Source organism: Nicotiana attenuata, unplaced genomic scaffold, assembly GCF_001879085.1.
Source record: "Nicotiana attenuata strain UT unplaced genomic scaffold, NIATTr2, whole genome shotgun sequence".
NCBI classification, from domain to species: Eukaryota; Viridiplantae; Streptophyta; class Magnoliopsida; order Solanales; family Solanaceae; genus Nicotiana; species Nicotiana attenuata.
This window is the reverse complement of record NW_017673910.1, coordinates 42,858-61,190: the sequence shown is the minus strand read 5'-3', so window position 1 is coordinate 61,190 and position 18,333 is coordinate 42,858.

The following is an 18,333-nucleotide window of genomic DNA, read 5'->3' as shown; positions in this document are numbered from 1 at the left end:
AGTTGTCATTGATAAGATATGTTTCCACCTACAAACCACAAAAAGAAAGAAAAAACTTCCAAACATGAGCAAAAACAGAAAAAGTCCCTAATCTGGGTCACTGGGGGGTAGTAGACTGGTTCAGAAGGCAACAACTGGAGGACCTAAGGCTTGGAAGAACTAGAGGGCTGGGTTTGGAGAAGGTTGAGCATATTCTGAAGCATCCCATCACTTTTCTCCTTTTCTTTTGCTAGCTCAGCTCTAAGGCCATCTCTTTCAGCTTCAAATTCAGCAACACGAGCCTGAAGCCTAGCAATTTCAGCATCCTTAGTTCCACACTCTTGAACCAAAGCCCTAACCTTGCTGTTCACAGGTGTCTTCAGAGATGAACCAGGTTCAACAGGGATGGCATTGACAGGATAGTCACAAGCCAATAAGGTCTTAACACCAAAATGCTCCTTGCTTGATGACATCTCCCATTTCTTCAAATGCACCCTTAGCCTGTCCAGCACAGTAGTCAGTATGAACCCATATGGATTTCATGTGCCTTGGAGCCATTAATGACCCTGTCTAGTAATTTGACAATAAAAGCAGGCCAATTTATCTGCATTCCTCTCACAAGGCACTTCATAAGAACCAGGTCCATGTAGTTGGCAGTATGCCTCCTCTCCTGTCTGGGCAGCAGGCACTTGTTAACAAATTCAAACAAGACCTTGTGCTCAGGTCTCATCTCACTTTTCTGCACAAACCTGGCTTCAGGTACATCTTCAGCAGTTGCAACATCACAAAAATTTCTAGTAATTTGAAGAGCAGTGGGGAGAGATTCCAGACATGGCCACCTTTGCCTTGTATAATCATCATACCCTTCACTAGGTATGCCCAGAATCTCACCCAGTTTGACTGCATCAAACTCCACTTTTACTCCTCTCACCAGGCTGGAGACTACCCCATTTTTCACGGTGGCATTTGCCATAAACTCAATTAGTTCATTCCTGGCCAGCCTGCCATCCAATTCAAGGACCATGTCCTTCCACCCTTGTGCAGTAAGAGCATCTACCAACCTCCTCATTCCTGGTTCATCCAGGTCGTTCAGCAGCCTTCCTTTCAAAAAATTTCTTTTGCCAAAGATGGCAAACCTGTCTTGTTCTTTCTCAGATTCTTCTTCTTCTCCACCACTCCACTCTTCATCTTCTTCAACAATTTTCTTTTGTTTACCCTTCACAATAGACCTAGTTCTTTTGGCTAAAGAAGATTCAACAGGTACAGGTACAGAGGAAGACTTCTTGGAAGAAGTCTTGGAACTTTTTGGTTTGGGTGTTGGAACCTCTTCAGTTGTTCCTCTTTCTTGATGGACCAGTTCCATCTCCTCTTCTTCTTCTTCTGCAACCTCAGAACTCTCCACAACCTTTGCTTTTCCCTTCTCCCTCTTTTTCTTCCTGCTCTCTTCTAGAGCATTCTGTAATTCTGCTTCACTTTGTTTGACCCTGCTCCTGGTAGCTCTTCCCTTAGGTACTGAAGGTACAGTAGGTTTTGGGGATGACATTTTGCTTTTCTTTGTTGGCTTGGAAGCAGTTGGAGCCTTTTGTGTGGAAGCTTTACGCTTCTTTGGATCATAACTGGCCCCAACCTTCTTCAGAAGATCAGCCAGAGTCTCCTCAGCAGATGAACTAGGTTCATCTTGTTGCTTGCTTAAATTAACAAGCCCTTCAGCTGCCTCCCTAGAGCCACTTCCCCCTGACTTGTTGCCACCTTCTTCAACACCTTCACAAATAGCCAATACTTTTTCTTTCTTATTTCCCCTCACACCACCACTGACTCCCTTTCTCTTTTTTTTTCTTTTTACCTCCTCTTCTACTAGAATCAACCCCTTTTACATCTTTAACAGGACCAACCAAGACAAACCTATTTTCTACTTTTAACAACATCAGAGAATACCAAGCAAGAATTTACCTCACCAGGAGTTTCTTGAATATTTTCAGTGTCAGATGACCCATATTCTTCACCTTCGCTGGCAGAAATAAAATCATCAGACTCAGAGCTTGAGTCAGATTCTTGAGCATGACTTTCCTTCCTCTGGCTAGCCTTCAATTTCTCACTTAGAGCTTTCCTTAAAGCTCCAGAGGCTACAGTTTTTGTAGCTAGCATTTTCTACCTGTGAAGCCTAGGTTTTGGGTTTTCAATAGGAGGAGTAGATGAGGATGTGTTAGAGGGAGATGCTGGTGGGGGAGTGCCAGGATTATCTTGGGGGTTAGACATGGTTCTTCGACTATGGAGGAGTTTTGGGAATTTCTGAGAAGAAAGAAGATTTGGGATTTCTGGACAAGAAGAGGGCGATCAGAACTGGAGAAGAGTTTTGACGGTTATGGACTAATGAAGGAGGGGTGTGGTGTATTTAAAGGTGATTAGACTTAAATGCAGTAACGACAGCTTTTTAGAGGTCAAGTAGAAGTCTAATCAAGGTGTAATTCCGGTCTCTTAGTGATTATTAGGCCTCGCTAGATTTTAGGCAAAAATCCCGGTTTTTAGAGTTCTAGGAGAATGAAACTGGTTCAATGCTCAACGGATAGAGTTTCTGGGAATTTGATGAATGTAGAACTTTTGCTCATGATTGGAAAAATAATCTTTCTAATTATGCAGAGTATAGAAAACAACTTGAGCTTTTCATATGAACACATACTGATGAACCAGGTTCTTCATTTAGAACTCTCTTGAACATGCCTCAAATGCCAAAATAGAAGAAACTTTGTAAGAGATTAGTGAATCATATATATACACATGTCACAGGAGTATACTAATTAAAGTATGAAACTGAGTAAGAATTGATCTAGATATTTACACAAAGATAGAACTCCTAACCAAAAAAAAAATTCAATTTTTTTTCATTGTGCATTCTGAACTGGACCTATTAGGTGATCTTAATCATCCCTAATTCCAACCCGTTCCTCTCAAAGTTTTCTCTACTCAGTGCTTTAGTGAAATATCAGCTATTTGTTTATCAATGGCACATAATTCTAATGAAATCAATTCTTTCTCATAGTTATCTCTTAAAAAGTGGTGTCTAATATCTATGTGCTTAGTCTTCTTATGATGAACACGGTTCTTTGTCATACTTATAACACTAGTGTTATCACAGAATATTGGAATACATCCCACTTCAATTCCAAAATCTACCAGCTGTTGTTTGGTCCATAGCAGTTGAGCACAACAAGAAGCAGCAACAACATATTTAGCTTCAGCAGTAGATAAGGCCACAAAATTTTGCTTTTTGGTAGCCCATGACACAAGTCATGAACCAAGGAAGTGTTCCATACCTGAGGTGCTTTTCCTGTTCACTAAGAACCCGGCATAATCAGCATCAGCATATCCTACTAGATCAAAATTACTACCTTTAGGATACCAAAGGCACAGATCAGTGGTGCCTTTCAGACATCTCAGTATCCTCTTGATAGCAGTCAAGTGAGACTCTTTTGGATTTGCCTGAAAACGGGCACAAAGCCCTACACTGAAAACAATGTCAGGTCTGCTGGCAGTGAGATACAACTTTTGATCAACTGATGAACCAGGTTCATCAACATCTAATGTAGTGGCAGTTGCAATGGGTATGTCTATTTCTTTAGATTCCTCCATTTTAAACTTTTTGATTAGCTCTTTTGTATACTTCTGCTGATGGATCATGGTTCCATTTGGACTTTATTTGATCTGTAAGCCTAAGAAGAAATTAAGCTCACCCATCATGCTCATTTCAAACTCACTCCCCATTAATTTTGCAAAGTCCTTACTTAGCTTGTCAGTGGTGGCCCCAAAGATTATGTCATCAACATATATTTGTACAACAAGGAGATCTTTACCTTTTTTTCTTAAGAATAAGGTACTATCAATTTTACCTCTCTTGTAACCATGCTCCAGTAGGAATTTTGACAGTCGTTCATACCATGCTCTTGGGGCCTGCTTGAGTCCATAGAGAGCCTTGTCTAACTTGTACACATGCTCAGGACATTCCTTGCTCTCAAACCCTGGAGGTTGTTTCACAAACACTTCTTCTTTCAGGTAGCCATTTAGAAAGGCACTTTTGACATCCATCTGATGAAGAGTAAATTCCATATGTGCTGCAAAGGCTATGAGAAGTCTGATTGCCTCTAGTCTTGCAACTGGAGCAAAAGTCTCATCATAGTCTATGCCCTCCTCCTGGCTGTAACCTTGGACCACCAATCTTGCCTTGTTCCTTATAACTGTTCCATCTTCATCAAGTTTGTTCCTAAAGACCCATTTTGTACCAATGATTGATCTGTCCTTGGGTCTTGGTACTAGGTGCCAAACTTGACTCCTTTCAAACTGGTTAAGCTCATGCTGCATTGCATTCACCCAATCTGCATCCTGCAAAGCCTCAACAACATTTTTAGGTTCAATGATAGATAGAAAAGCATCAAAAGCACACAGATTCTTTAATTGTGATCTGGTTTTAACTCCAGATGTTGGATCAGTGAGAATGTTCTCAATGGGATGAGAACTTTGATACTTGTGAGATTTCACAACCAACTGGCTTCTGCTAGATATTTCTGCCATTTGCTGTGGAACAGGATCATGAACAGGTTCCTTCAAGGAATTTATTTCAATTCCACTTTGATTTCTTCCCCCTGTCAGGTTGCCCTGTATGGAAGAACCTGTTCCATCACCTGTTCCTTCTGTTGGTGCCACTTTGACCTAAGCTGATGCTTCAGTCAAGTCTTTTACCAATCCAATGGCTTCATCTTCATGTTCTTGTCTCTCAGAAAGAATGTTAGTTTCATCAAATACTACATGCACACTTTCTTCTACATACAAAGTTCTTTTATTAAACACTTTATATGCTTTGCTATGTGAAGAATATCCCAAGAATACTCCCTCATCACTTCTGGGATCAAACTTACCTAGGGAGTCTTTTCCATTATTGTGCACATAGCACTTGCAACCAAATGCCCTAAGATGGGATATGTTTGGTTTTCTCCCTTTAAGTAACTCATAGGGAGTCTTCTCTACCAGAGGTCTGGTCATGCATCTATTGATTATGTAACATGCAGTGTTTACAGCCTCTGCCCAGAAGCTGTGAGTCAATTTACTAGAAAGAAGCATGGTTCTAGCCATGTCCTCAAGAGTTCTGTTCTTCCTTTCAACTACTCCATTTTGTTGAGGGGTCTTAGGGGCAGAGAAATTATGATCTATACCATTTTCATCACAGAATTCAGCAAACTTGGAATTTTCAAATTCAGTTCCATGATGAGACCTAATAGATGCAAGTTGATTTCCTAATTGTTTCTGAGTTTTTCTAACAAATGCAGTGAACATGTCAAATGCTTCATCTTTGGAGGTTAGAAATAGAACCCGAGTAAATCTAGAATAATCATCAATAAGCACCATTACATATTTCTTGTCACCTCTGCTCATGGTTTTCATTGGACCACATAGATCCATATGGACCAGTTCCAACGACTTGGTTGTACTTACCATTTTCTTGCTTTTGAAGGATGATCTTACCTGCTTCCCCCTTGCACATGCCTCACAAACTTTGTCTTCCTTGAACTTGATATTAGGTAACCCTATCACCAAGTCTTTAGAGACTAATTTGTTAAGCTGATTTAGACTTGCATGACCAAGTCTTTTATGACACAGGAGGGGATCATTGAGCAACACACTTAAACAAGTGAGTTCACTTTCTGAGAGAGTAGAAAAATCTACAATGTAAATATTGTTAACTCTTTTTCCCTGCAAAAAAATCTTGTCAGTGGTAAGGTTAATCACAAAGCATTTGGTGGAGGTAAAAGCCACAAGGTTACCTCTGTCACACAATTGTGACACACTTATTACGCTATATTTCAAGCCATCTATCAGGTAGACATTCTCTATGGAATGAGAATCTGTCTTTCCTACCTTTCCAACCCCAATGATCTCACCTTTCTTTCCATTACCAAAGGAGACATTACCTCCTTTTAAGTTCTCAAGTGAAAGGAACTGGTCCTTGTTCCCAGTCATATGTTTTGAGCAACCACTATCCATATACCATATTTGGCTGCATCCTTTCACTTGGACCTACAAAAGAAATCAGGGGTTAGTCTTAGGAACCCAAACTAATTTGGGTCCCTTTATATAGGCAAAAGGATGAATCAAATTCCTTCTTGCCCATCCAGGCAGCTTACTTTTCTCTTGAACAAAGGCTTTGTTACAGGCCTTTACTTTTGCATTACATTCATTTTTGTAATGGCCAGTCTTGACATAGTGTGTGCATATTTTATTCTCAGGAAGTGTGAGGTACTTGCTTTTAGGGTCCCACTTTGGTGCTTCTCTTTTGTTGCTACTGTGATGCTCTTGCAACCAAGAGAGTGCATCAGAGGCCTTGTTCCATTTGCAAGTTCTGTCTAATTCATGTTTCACTTTTCCTAGATCTTCTTTTAGGACTTTGATTAGTTCATCATTTTTATACAATTCATCCTTCATTTTTCCTAGGTTTTCCTCTAGAGTGAGATATGTGTGATCAGCTTTCTTCTTTCCAGTTCCTAGTTTCAATTTTAAGTTTTCAGACCTAAGTTCTAGGACACTGTTATCAAGTTCAAGAACCTGGTTCTTCAACTCAGCATTTGTGTTATCACTCTCATTAGCCCTAGACTCCAGACTTTAGCATTTTGCTTTTAGGATCACACATTCCCTAGACAGAACTTCCTTCTCATTGTTAATTATCTCAGACTCATCAATGAAGTCTAGTAATAGCTCAGCCAACCTTTCTTTAGACAAAAATTTAATCTTGTCTTTGAGATGAAGAATACTTACCTCTTGTTCATCATCTAATTCTCCGATGGCCATCAGTGCTTGCTCTTCTTCAGCTTTATCTTCTGAGGTTTCTCCCCAAGTAGCAACCATAGCCTTGGTTGAACCTTTGTTCCTTTTTGGTTGAACCTGTTCCTTCTTCCTATTCCTTCGTTCAACCCTTTCTTTCTTCAACTCAATTTCCCATTGAGGATAGTTCTGGATCATGTGATCAGTCTTACCACACTTGTAGAAACCCTCATTGGTCTGTTTCTCAGGAGCTCTTGTCTTGTTGAAGGTTGTACCTCTTGAAGAACCCTTTCCTCTCATCAGGTACTTTTTGAAATCTCTAGTGATTATAGCCATCTCATCATCTTCCAGATCTGAACCTTCAGCTATTCTGATAGCTAAGCTTCTTTCCTTCTTGGGTGTATCCATCTTCATGGTTTGCCTTCTCATTTCATAAGCAGTAAGATTTTCAATCAGTTCATCCAGTCTGAGAGTAGCAATATTCTTGGATTCCTGAATGGCAGTGATTTTGCTTTCCCATGTGACTGGCAGAACCCTTGTCAAAATTTTCTCAACCTTGTCTTCTTCAAGAATAATCCTTCCAAGGGATTTAAGTTCATTTGTCATTGTAGTGAACCTAGTATACATTTCTTGAATTGTTCTCCTTCCTTCATAGTAAAGTTCTCATGTTGTTAATACAGCAGTGTTCCTCTTGACCTCTTTACTTGAGGTGTTCCTTCATGAGCCACTTGCAAGGTGTCCCAGATTTCCTTAGCAGTGGTACAGCTTTGAATTTTGCTGTACTCATCAGGACCTAGTCCACACACAAGCCATTTCTTGGCTTTAGCATTTTTCTCCCACTTCCTTAGGTCTTCAGCAGTGCAGTCAGCACTTGTCTTTGGCACATCAACTCATTCAACATTCTTCTTTGTGGTTGCTAGGGGACCATCAGTGACTATGTCCCAGAGTTCATAGTCTTCCCCTATGATGTGATCTCTCATCCTGTTCTTCCACCAAGAATAGTACTGACCATTGAAAAGTGGAGGCCTAGCAGTGGATTGCCCTTCCTAGTTTCCAGGTGGTGCACTCATGTTGATCTTCTCCTAAGGTGTTAGCCTCTTCAAGGATAACCTGCTCTGATACCAATTGATGTTCTTAACGTCAATACCCCACAAGAAGGGGGAGTGATTTGTGTGGTACCCAATTTTCGCTTTAGAAGAACCTGGTTCTTCAGGTTCTTCTAGGTGTACTTACTACTACTGTTTGCAGAATTAAGAGTACATAAAATAAAGAACACAAAGATTTTTACGTGAAAAACACCTGGCTCAAAAGGTGAAAAAACCACGACCTACTACTCAGTAGGATTTTCCCAAACTTCCACTAAAATCACTGAGCCAAAGTAGCATTTACAAAACTCTTGTAAACCTAAGGATTAAACTCTAATCCCAGTGTAGCACACAGCCTCAACTGTTGCGACACCTTCAAGTTAACTCTAACTTGAATACTCAAAGTACCTAATACAATTGCTTCTATGAAAGCTGGAAAGGTACAACTTTAAAACACCTACTACAATTAAACTAAAATAAAAGAAAGATACAATGGAATTGGTTCTTCTATCTTGTCCAAGTAGCTTCAGGAATGCACACTTGAATCTCACATAAATTGCTTGCAAAATTGCCTCGCTCTTTTGCTCTCAATTTAGTTTAACTTCTGCGTTTGTGCAATCCCTGTAAAAGAGAACAATCACTGTTATTTAATGAGTTAGTAATCAGAGTTTGATTGAGACTCAATTGCTGATCTTCCATCGAAGTTGAGTCCTTAAACAATACAAACTCCAACCCTATCCTTTATCCGGATTGTGTCCTCTTCCCATGAGAAGAATTTCTCTCCTCATCCAATATGCAACCTTTTCGATTAGTTCAGGAGATATTGCTGCTTGATCACTGAGACTTATCTCCTTCACGTGTATCTCACATGTCTAGGTTGATAGATACTGTGCCTCACACGATGGACCTGGTCCATGACTGAGTTCATTTGTCATTCTTCAAAACTTCACCTGAACTTGGGCCAACATTGGGTGTTCAAGCCATGAGTGCATTGTGACACTAAGTCGGTTTTAGACTAGGATTATTATAAGCATGTCGTATTTGTTGTGAATATTTTTGAAGATTGGCATAAGTTAAGGGAAGTGTAAGTGATTGCATATGCTACAGCTTAATTGTTGCTATCAACCATGGTTATTGGTGTAGTGTACTTCAAATGTGTAAATAGAAAGTGCCCAAGAATAATGTTAATTGTTGGTTGCTCGAGGACGAGCAAGAGCTTAAGTGAGGGGTGGTGATGTTTGCCTAAAAATCCATGCTTTTGCATGTAATTTACCTTGCATTATACCTTGATCTTGCTAATTTTTGTGTGAATATTTATGACTCGAGCTTAATAATGTTATTTACATGTGTAGGAGTCAATTGGAAGTTGGTTTGGATAGTTTTCATGCAAAGTGAAGTAAAGAAAAAGAAGAATATGGAGGAAGTATAAGTTTGGTTCCCAGGTGCCGGACAACGAAGCGAGGTTCACTTCGCCAGACCGGGACTGGAGCAGAAGAAACCAGAAAAGTCCCAGACAGCGAAGCGAGGGTCGCTTCACCAGACCGGGACTGAAGCTGAAAATATCAACTTCTCCCATCCGAATTAAGAGAAGCCCAATTCGCCCTAACAAACCCTAGCCACTATAAATACATCAAGAAAGCGTGCTTTTAGGGGGAGAGACTACTTTGGAAGGCAAAAAGACTTTAGGAACATTATTTGGAGGCAAGAACATCACGTGGAACAACTTTTGGAGGAGAAAATCTTCGAGTTCTTCATTCCTTCATCTTTTCTTTGTAAATGTTTTATGCAAATACTTCGAAAATTGTTACTACAAACATGAGTGGCTAAGCACTCTAGTTTCTAGGGTTTTGGTTGACATGATTATTAACGTTTATTATTTACATCTTCGTTAATTTGGATAATCATCTTGTGGTTGTTTCTTTAATTCTAGTTTCAACGTGTGAATTGTTGTAGCTACTCATTCACCCAAATATCTATGCTATGCTATGCTTGGGAAAACCGTGTTTAGATTAGAGTAGAATTAAAGAGAGCTTGTTTCTGAACCGTGGCTCGGGGAACGATTTTGCGGTTAGGATAGGAATATACGTAACAGTCTTGCTTAGTTGAATACCGTATTATATTCGTTCATGATAGACTCAATACCATAGGAACATAGGATTGATATATTGTATAGGTGAGTAGTATTGTGGGAACATGCTATTCATATGAACGATCCGGTCAATTAGCAACCACTGATAATCTGGATTAACAAGTGTGGTTATTGAACTTAATAGGATTGATAAACCGACCACAACCCTGGAATCTTCATTTGCTCTGAGTAAAATCCAAAACACACGTTTGCATCCCTTATAAATTAGCTAATTACTTGTTCAATCTCTGCAAAAGTAGTTTACTAGATAAACAACCTTTTTGATTATCTTGGACAGTTAATTGATATTAGTTAGCTTAGTTAACAATTAATCTAAGTCTCTATGGGTTTGATATCCGACTTTCGAGTCACTTTATTAATGACGGCCACGTATACTTGCGTGTACTTGGGTAACCAACACGGAGCCGAACAAGCGACCCCCTCTCCGCTTCTACGGAGTTGGCAGCCACACGCCTACTTAGCACATACGCGACCTTCTTTGCATCTATGCTCTCGCAGATGCGGACCAACCTCGTACCTACAACCACTGCCCAACTTCGCCCAAGCTGCATCTGCGACCATTCCTTCGCTTCTGCGATCACGCTCCTGCGACCAAAACTCCACAGGTGCAATGGCACCAGACATCAACAGCCCAGAAATTCTCCCAAGTCAGAATTTCAATCCGATTCCCATTCGAATCATTCCCGAGGCCCCCGGGACCTTAACTAAATATACCAATAAGTCTAAAAATACGATACGAACTTAGTCAAATCCTCAACTCACATCAAACAACATCAAAAACACGAATCGCACCCCAATTGAGGCCTATTAAAAACTAAGGATTTCCAACTTCTACAATCGATGTCGAAACCTATCAAATCAACTCCGATCGACCACATTTTGCACACAAGTCATAAATGACATAACAGACCTACTCCAACTTTTGGAACCAAAATCCGCGCCCGGTAACCACAAAGTCAACTCTCGGTTAAACTTCTCAATTTCCAAAACTTCTAATTTTCCAACGTTTCCCATTTCAAACGAAAAATCAACTATGGACCTCCAAATCACTATCCGGACACAATCCTAAGTCCAAATTAACCCAAGGGATCTATCGGAACCATCAAAACTCCATTTTGGAGCCATTTACACATAAGTCAACATCCGGTATACCTTTTCAACTTAAGCTTCCAACCTTGAGACTAAGCGTCTCAACTCATTCCGAAACATCCCCGAAACCGAACCAACTACCCCGAAAAATCACATAACGACAATTGAGCATAAAATAAGCTGTGAATGGAGAAACAAGGCTACAACACTCAAAATGACCGGTCGGGTCGTTACATCATCCACCTCTTAAACAAACGTTCGTCCTCGAACGGGTCTATAAATATACCTGGAGTCTCAAATAGGCGTGGATATCTACTCCGCATCTCCCGCTCGGTCACCCAAGTAGCCTCTTCGACTGGTTGACCTCTCCACTGCACCTTCACTGAAGCTATGTTCTTTGACCTCAACTTTTGAACCTGCCGATCCAAAGTGGCCACCGGCTCCACATCATAAGTCAAATCATCGTCCAACTGAACCGTGCTGAAGTCCAAAACATGAGGTGGATTGCCGACATACTGCTGGAGCATAGAAACATGAAACACTTGATGAACACTCAACAGACTAGGCTGCAAGTCAAGTTCGTAAGCCACCTCTCAATTCCTCTAAAGCACCTCAAACATACCAATGTACCGAGGGCTCAGCTTGCCTTTATTCCCGAACCTCATAGCACCTTTCATGGGTGAAACTCTGAGTAGTACCTTCTCCCTAACCATGTAAGCAACATCACAAACCTTCCGATCGACGTAGCTCTTTTGTCTAGACTGCGCAGTGCGAAGCCGATCCTGAATCAACTTAACCTTATCCAAAACATCCTGAACCACGTCAGTACCCAACAACCTAGCCTCACCCGGCTCAAACCATCCCATCGGAGACCGACACCGTCTACCATACAAAGCCTCATACAGAGCCATCTGAATGCTTGATTGGTAGCTGTTGTTGTAGGAAAACTCTGTGAGCGGCAAAAACTGATCACATGAACCCCCGAAATCTATGACACAAGCGCGTAGCATATCCTCCAATATCTGAATAGTGTGCTCGGACTGTTCATCCGTCTGAGGGTGGAATGTTGTACTCAACTCAACCTATGTGCCTAACTCCTGCTGCACTGCTCTTCAAAACTATGATGTAAAATATGTGCCCCAATCTGAAATGATGGACACAGGCACACCGTGAAGGCAAACAACCTCGCGAATGTAGATCTCAGCCAACCGCTCCGAAGAATAAGTAGTCCCAACTGGAATGGAATGAGCGGACTTGGTAACCTGTTCCACAATCACCCAAATAGTATCAATCTTCCTCAAAGTTTGTGGGAGCCCAACTAATAAATCCATGGCGATACGCTCCCATTTCCAAGCCTGAATCTCAAGCCTCTGAAGCAATCCGCCAGGTCTCGGGTGCTCATTTTTCACCTGCTGACAGTTTAGGCACCAAGCTACAAACCCCACTATATCCTTCTTCTTCCTCTTCCACCAATAGTGCCGCCTCAAGTCCTGGTACTTATTTGTGGCACCGGGATGAATGGAATACCGCGAACTATGGGCCTTCTCAAGAATCAACTCACGTAGCCCATCTACATTAGGCACACGAACCTCCATCCTCAACACTCCATCATCCCCAATAGTAACATCCTTGGCATCACCGCGCTGAACCGTGTCCTTAAGGACAAGCAAATGGGGATCATTATACTGGCGCTCTCTGATGCGATCAAATAAGGAAGACAGAGAAACCACACAAGCTAGAACCCGACTGGGCTCCGAAACATCTAATCTCACGAACTGGTTGGCTAAGGCCTGAACATCAGCTGCAAGTGGTCTCTCACCAACAGGAATAAATGCAAGGCTACCCATACTCACTGCCTTTCTACTCAAAGCATCAGCCGCTACATTGGCCTTTCCGGGATGATACAAAATGGTAATATCATAGTCCTTTAGCAGCTCCAACCATCTCCGCTGCCTCAAATTTAGATCCTTTTATTTAAAAAAGTGATGGAGACTCCGATGATCCATAAATACCTCACAAGACACACCATAGAGATAATGCCTTCAAATCTTCAACGCATGAACGATGATTGCCAGCTCCAAATCAAGAACATGGTAGTTCTTCTCATGGGGATTCAATAGACACGAAGCATAAGTAATCACTCTACCCTTGTGCATCAAGACACACCAATACCAATCCGAGAAGCATCACAATACACTATATAAGAGCCTGATGCTAAAGGAAAAACTAGAACAGGAGTTGTGGCCAAGGCGGTCTTGAGCTTCTATAAGCCAAGAAAACTCAGAATCTCAGTAGCTGGATACGGTCTGGGCCAACTATGAACTGCCTCTATCTTCTTTGGATCCACCTTAATCCCCTCACTGGACACCACATGCCCCAAGAACGCCACCGAACTGAGCAAAACTCACACTTGGAGAACTTGGCATAAAGCTTCTCCTCCCTCATCTGCTGTAGTACAATCCTCAAATGCTGGGCATGCTCCTCCTGGCCACGTGAGTACATCAGGATGTCATTAATTAATACTATGACAAACGAATTAAGATATGGCTGAAATACACTATTCATCAGATGCATGAATGTTGCTGGGGCGTTGGTCAGCCCAAACTCATAGTGACCATAACGGGTCCTGAATGCCGTCTTTAGAATATCTAAGTCCCGAATCTTCAACTGGTGATTCCCAGACCTTAAATCAATCTTAGAGAACACCGTCGCTCCCTGAAGCTGGTCAAATAAATCATCAATGCGCGGCAAAGGATACTTGTTCTTGATTGTAAATTTGTTCAACTGCCTATAGTCGATGCACATCTACATAGTACCTTCTTCTTCACAAACAGAATTGGTGCACCCCAAGAAGACACACTAGGCCTATTAAACCCCTTATCAAAAAGCTCCTGAAGCTGCTCTTTTAATTCCTTCAACTCAGTTGGTGCCATATGATGCGAAGGAATAGAAATGGGCTGGGTGCCCGACACCAAGTCAACACCAAAGTCAATATACATGTCGGGTGGCATGCCCCACAGTTCTGCAGGAAATACATCCGAAAAGTCTCGCACCACCAGAACTGAATCAATAGTTGGGGTATTAGCACCAACATCCCTCACAAAGGCCAAATATTACAAACACTTTTTCCCAACCATCCGTTGGGCCTTCAGATAAGAAATTACCCTACTGGGAACATAATCTAGAAATCCTCTCCACTCGATTCTTAGCAACCCTAACATCGCCAACGTCACAGTCTTAGTGTGACAATCCAGAATAGCATGACATGGAGACAGCTAGTCCATATCCAAAATCACATTGAAATCAATCATACTAAGCAATAAGAGATCAACTCTAGTCTCCAATCGCCTAATAGTCACTACACACGACCGATACACACGGTCCACAATAGTAGTATCATTCCACTAACGTAGATACATGAACAGATGAAACTAAGGACTCACGGGGCATATCCAGATAACAAGCAAAATATGATGATACATACGAATAAGTGGAACTAGGGTCAAATAATATAGAAGCATACCTGTGGATTACTGAGACAATACTTGTGATCACCGTGTTTGAAGCAATAACCTCTGGCATAACAAGAATAGCATAGAATCGATCCTGACCGCCACCTGATCGGCCTCCCCCTCTGGGGCGATCTCTAGCTGCCTGAGCCCCACCCCGAGCTGGCTGAGCGGGTGATGAAGTAACTGGTGCGAAAGTCGCAACCTGACTCCTCTGCTGAACTGGACCTCCTGAAAGACGGGGACAATGCCTCTTCACATAACCAAACTCTCCATACTCAAAACAACCCTGCTCTGACAACGGCGGCAAGTACTGAAGCGTACCTCGAGAACCAGAATACATACCAGAGGAACCTGGTGCAGACGAACCTTGAACCAAAGGAGCATGGGATGAACTCTAAGCTGGGGGTGAACTGAGAGACGACTTCCTTGGGCGAGCACAATATGAAACATGGCTAGGTGATGTGCCACGATGAACTAGATGAGCCATTTGAGCGGGCCTATAAGGACGACCCCTGTTGTGGTGAACTGACCCCTAGAAGAAACATTACTAAAACCACCCGATCCACGAGGCCTCTTGGCCTACCTCTCTTCTTGCTCCTGACTACGGACCAACTCTAGCCACCGAGCAATATCAACCACCTCGTCGAACCTAGCACCTGATACATTCTCCTGAGTTATATCAAAACTCAATTGATAGTTGAGGCTATCAATGAACCTCCTAATACTCTCCCTCTCAGTGGGAACCAACAAAACTGCGTGACGAGCCAACTCTAAAAATCTCATACTGGGTCACAGATATGCCCTCCTGGCGTAGTTGCTCGAATTTCATGCGTAGCTCCTCCCTGCGGATCGGTGACACAAACTTCTCTAAGAAGAGAACGGAGAACTCATGCCATGAAAGTGATGTTGCACTGACTGGCCTGCTCCTCTCATAGGCCTCCCACCATTTGAAGGCAGCCCCCGTTGTGCGAAGAATCCATTGGCACCTATCCATGAAGTTCTGAGCATCCTCTGACTCAGCACCACTGAATGATGGAGGCTGGAGCCTCCCAAATCTCTCTAGTCTCTTGTGCTCCTCAGCACTCATAACGGGCCCACCTGGGCCTGAGCAACTACAATCGGCTGGGCTGGTAGTACCCCCGGTGTCTGAAGTCCCTGCACCACTTGCTCTGGATTACGGGTGGTGGGAGTTTGATTACCTCCCCTGGCCTGAGAAGTGGCTGGCGCGGTCTGAACAGAAACCGCCTGAGCAAGACTTGTGTAAACAGTCAAAATATGAGCCAAAGCCTCCTGAAAGCCTGGAATCACAATGGGCACAGCTGGTGCCTGAGCTGGCCCCACTGGCTCAACCACATTTGGAACCTGCTTCTGAGCTGGAGCAACTGGTGGGTCCATAGGTGTTGCTCTAGCTACTGTATGAGCTGCACCTCTACCTCTACCGCGGCCTTGGCCTCTCGTGGCCCTAACTGGTGGTACTGGTAGCTGTCCACTTGATCCGGTAGCACGCGTCCTCACCATCTATGAGAGAATAGAATAACAGAAGTTTAGTTCCCGGAATCAAATAATTTGCACGACAAGAATACAAGAATGTTATGTTTTCCTAAGAGTTCGGTAGCCTCTCGAAGATAAGTACAAACGTCTCTGTACCGATCCGCAAGACTCTACTAAACCTGCTTGTGACTCGTAACACCTATGAACCTAGAGCTCTGATACCAATTTGTCACGACCCCTATTTTCCTACATAGGATGTCGTGGTGGCACCTAGTCTCTAAGACTAGGTAAGCCTAACAATCATGCGGAATATAACTGAACTAGCAAATAAACTCTTAAATACTCAAACATCTATATAAAATAAACTTCGCTGCTCAACATATACAATTTCCCCAAAACCTAGTGATATCGAGTCACAAGCTCTACAACGGTATCATAGTTATCCCTATACAACTGTATCTAATAAAAGAAGGAAAATATAGAAATAGATAGAAGCTGACTCCGAGGCCTGCAGACGCCAGTAGGTGTACCTTGAAGTCTCCAAGTACAAACTCAGCTCACTAATGCCTGGTCTAGTAGGAGGTACTTGGATCTACACAAAAGATGTCCAGAAGCTTAGCGTGAGTACACCACAACGGTACCCAGTAATTGCCAACCTAACCTCGGTAGAGAAGTGACGAGGTCAGGTCAAGGACCTACTAGAATTAATAAGAAACAGGACATAAAATTTAACGATACAAGTAAATTCCAATTTAACTACACAGAATCAAGGCAAATAATGCACCACGGAAGAAAACAAGAAATGTCAAGTCAAGGAACAAAACAACCAAACACAAGTGAAGTAATAGAGAGTACCAACAAGAGTCACTACCGAGGTACCGCCTCATAGTCTCAAATCACAAGAATAATTCACAATCTTTCCTTATATCACCGCGAGAGCCTTGCATTTTAATTTTGAAAATTATTTTCCCGAAATAGCATCCTGCATTTTAGCCCACCTTATCACATTGCCTAACTTCTAGTAGTTCCCCTACTAGCCACGCATATTAAGCCCACCTTATCTCACCGCATGCGTTTCAATCCCAAAACCTTATACCACCGCATGCATATCAATATCACAATGTATCACAAATTGCACCTCAAGTGCCCAATATCACAACTTTGCCAAAGAAATCAACAATAACAATGTTTTCACAGTAAAGAGCCCATGGCTCAACCACAATGAACACAAGTCTTAACAATAACAACCAGAAGTGAATAACTCACTAGAATAGACTAGAAATGATGGCTATAACATGTTAAGGTAACTCAATTAAGGCATGGAGGGAATCTAAGTAGCTACAACCGGTAATTTTCACATTTAGCTTGTGCACACACTCGTCACATTGCGTACACGTCTTTCACACATCACAATTATCACAAACAACACCAATCCTAAGGGTTAATTCCTCCACACAAGGTTAGGCAATACACTTACCTCAAATCATGCTAACTCAATCCACTAGTAGGCCTTTCCCTCATTTATCCAACTCCGAACGGGTCGAATCTAGCCAAAACAACTTCATACTATAAATATAAACTATAGGAAACTAATTCGAACAACAAAATTATGATCTTTACAAAGAAATAAAAAGTCAACTCAAAAAGTCAACCTGGGCTCGCGTCTCAGAACCTGACCAAAATTATAAAACTCCGAGCACCCATTCGATAACGAGTCCAACCATACAAGAATTACTCAAATCCGACCTCAATTTGCCTTTCAAATCCCCAAATTTTAGCCTAAGAAGTTTTCACAATTTTTCCCAATTTTCTAACTCAAACCACTAATTAAATGATGAAATTAACAATAGATTCATGAAATATAGACCAACCCGGGTTAGAATCAGTTACCCCAATGATTTACTCGAAAAACCCTCGAAGAATTGCCTCACGCCGAGCTCTCTAAGTCCAAAATATGAAAAACGAGATGAACCCTCGAAATTCCCTATTTTCTGGCCAGGGAGTTCACTTCTGCGAGCCTTTCATCGCATTTGCGATGCTGCACCTGCGGAAAAACCATCGCAGGTGCAGTTCCCACTTAACTCCAGGGATTCCACTTTTGCGGACCATGGCTCGCACCTGCGAGCCCGCTTCTGCGGATTTTTGACCGCACCTGTGGTCCTCCGCCTGTTCACACAACTCTGCTCCTGTGATGCACCTTCCGCTCTTGCTCCTCCACTTCTGC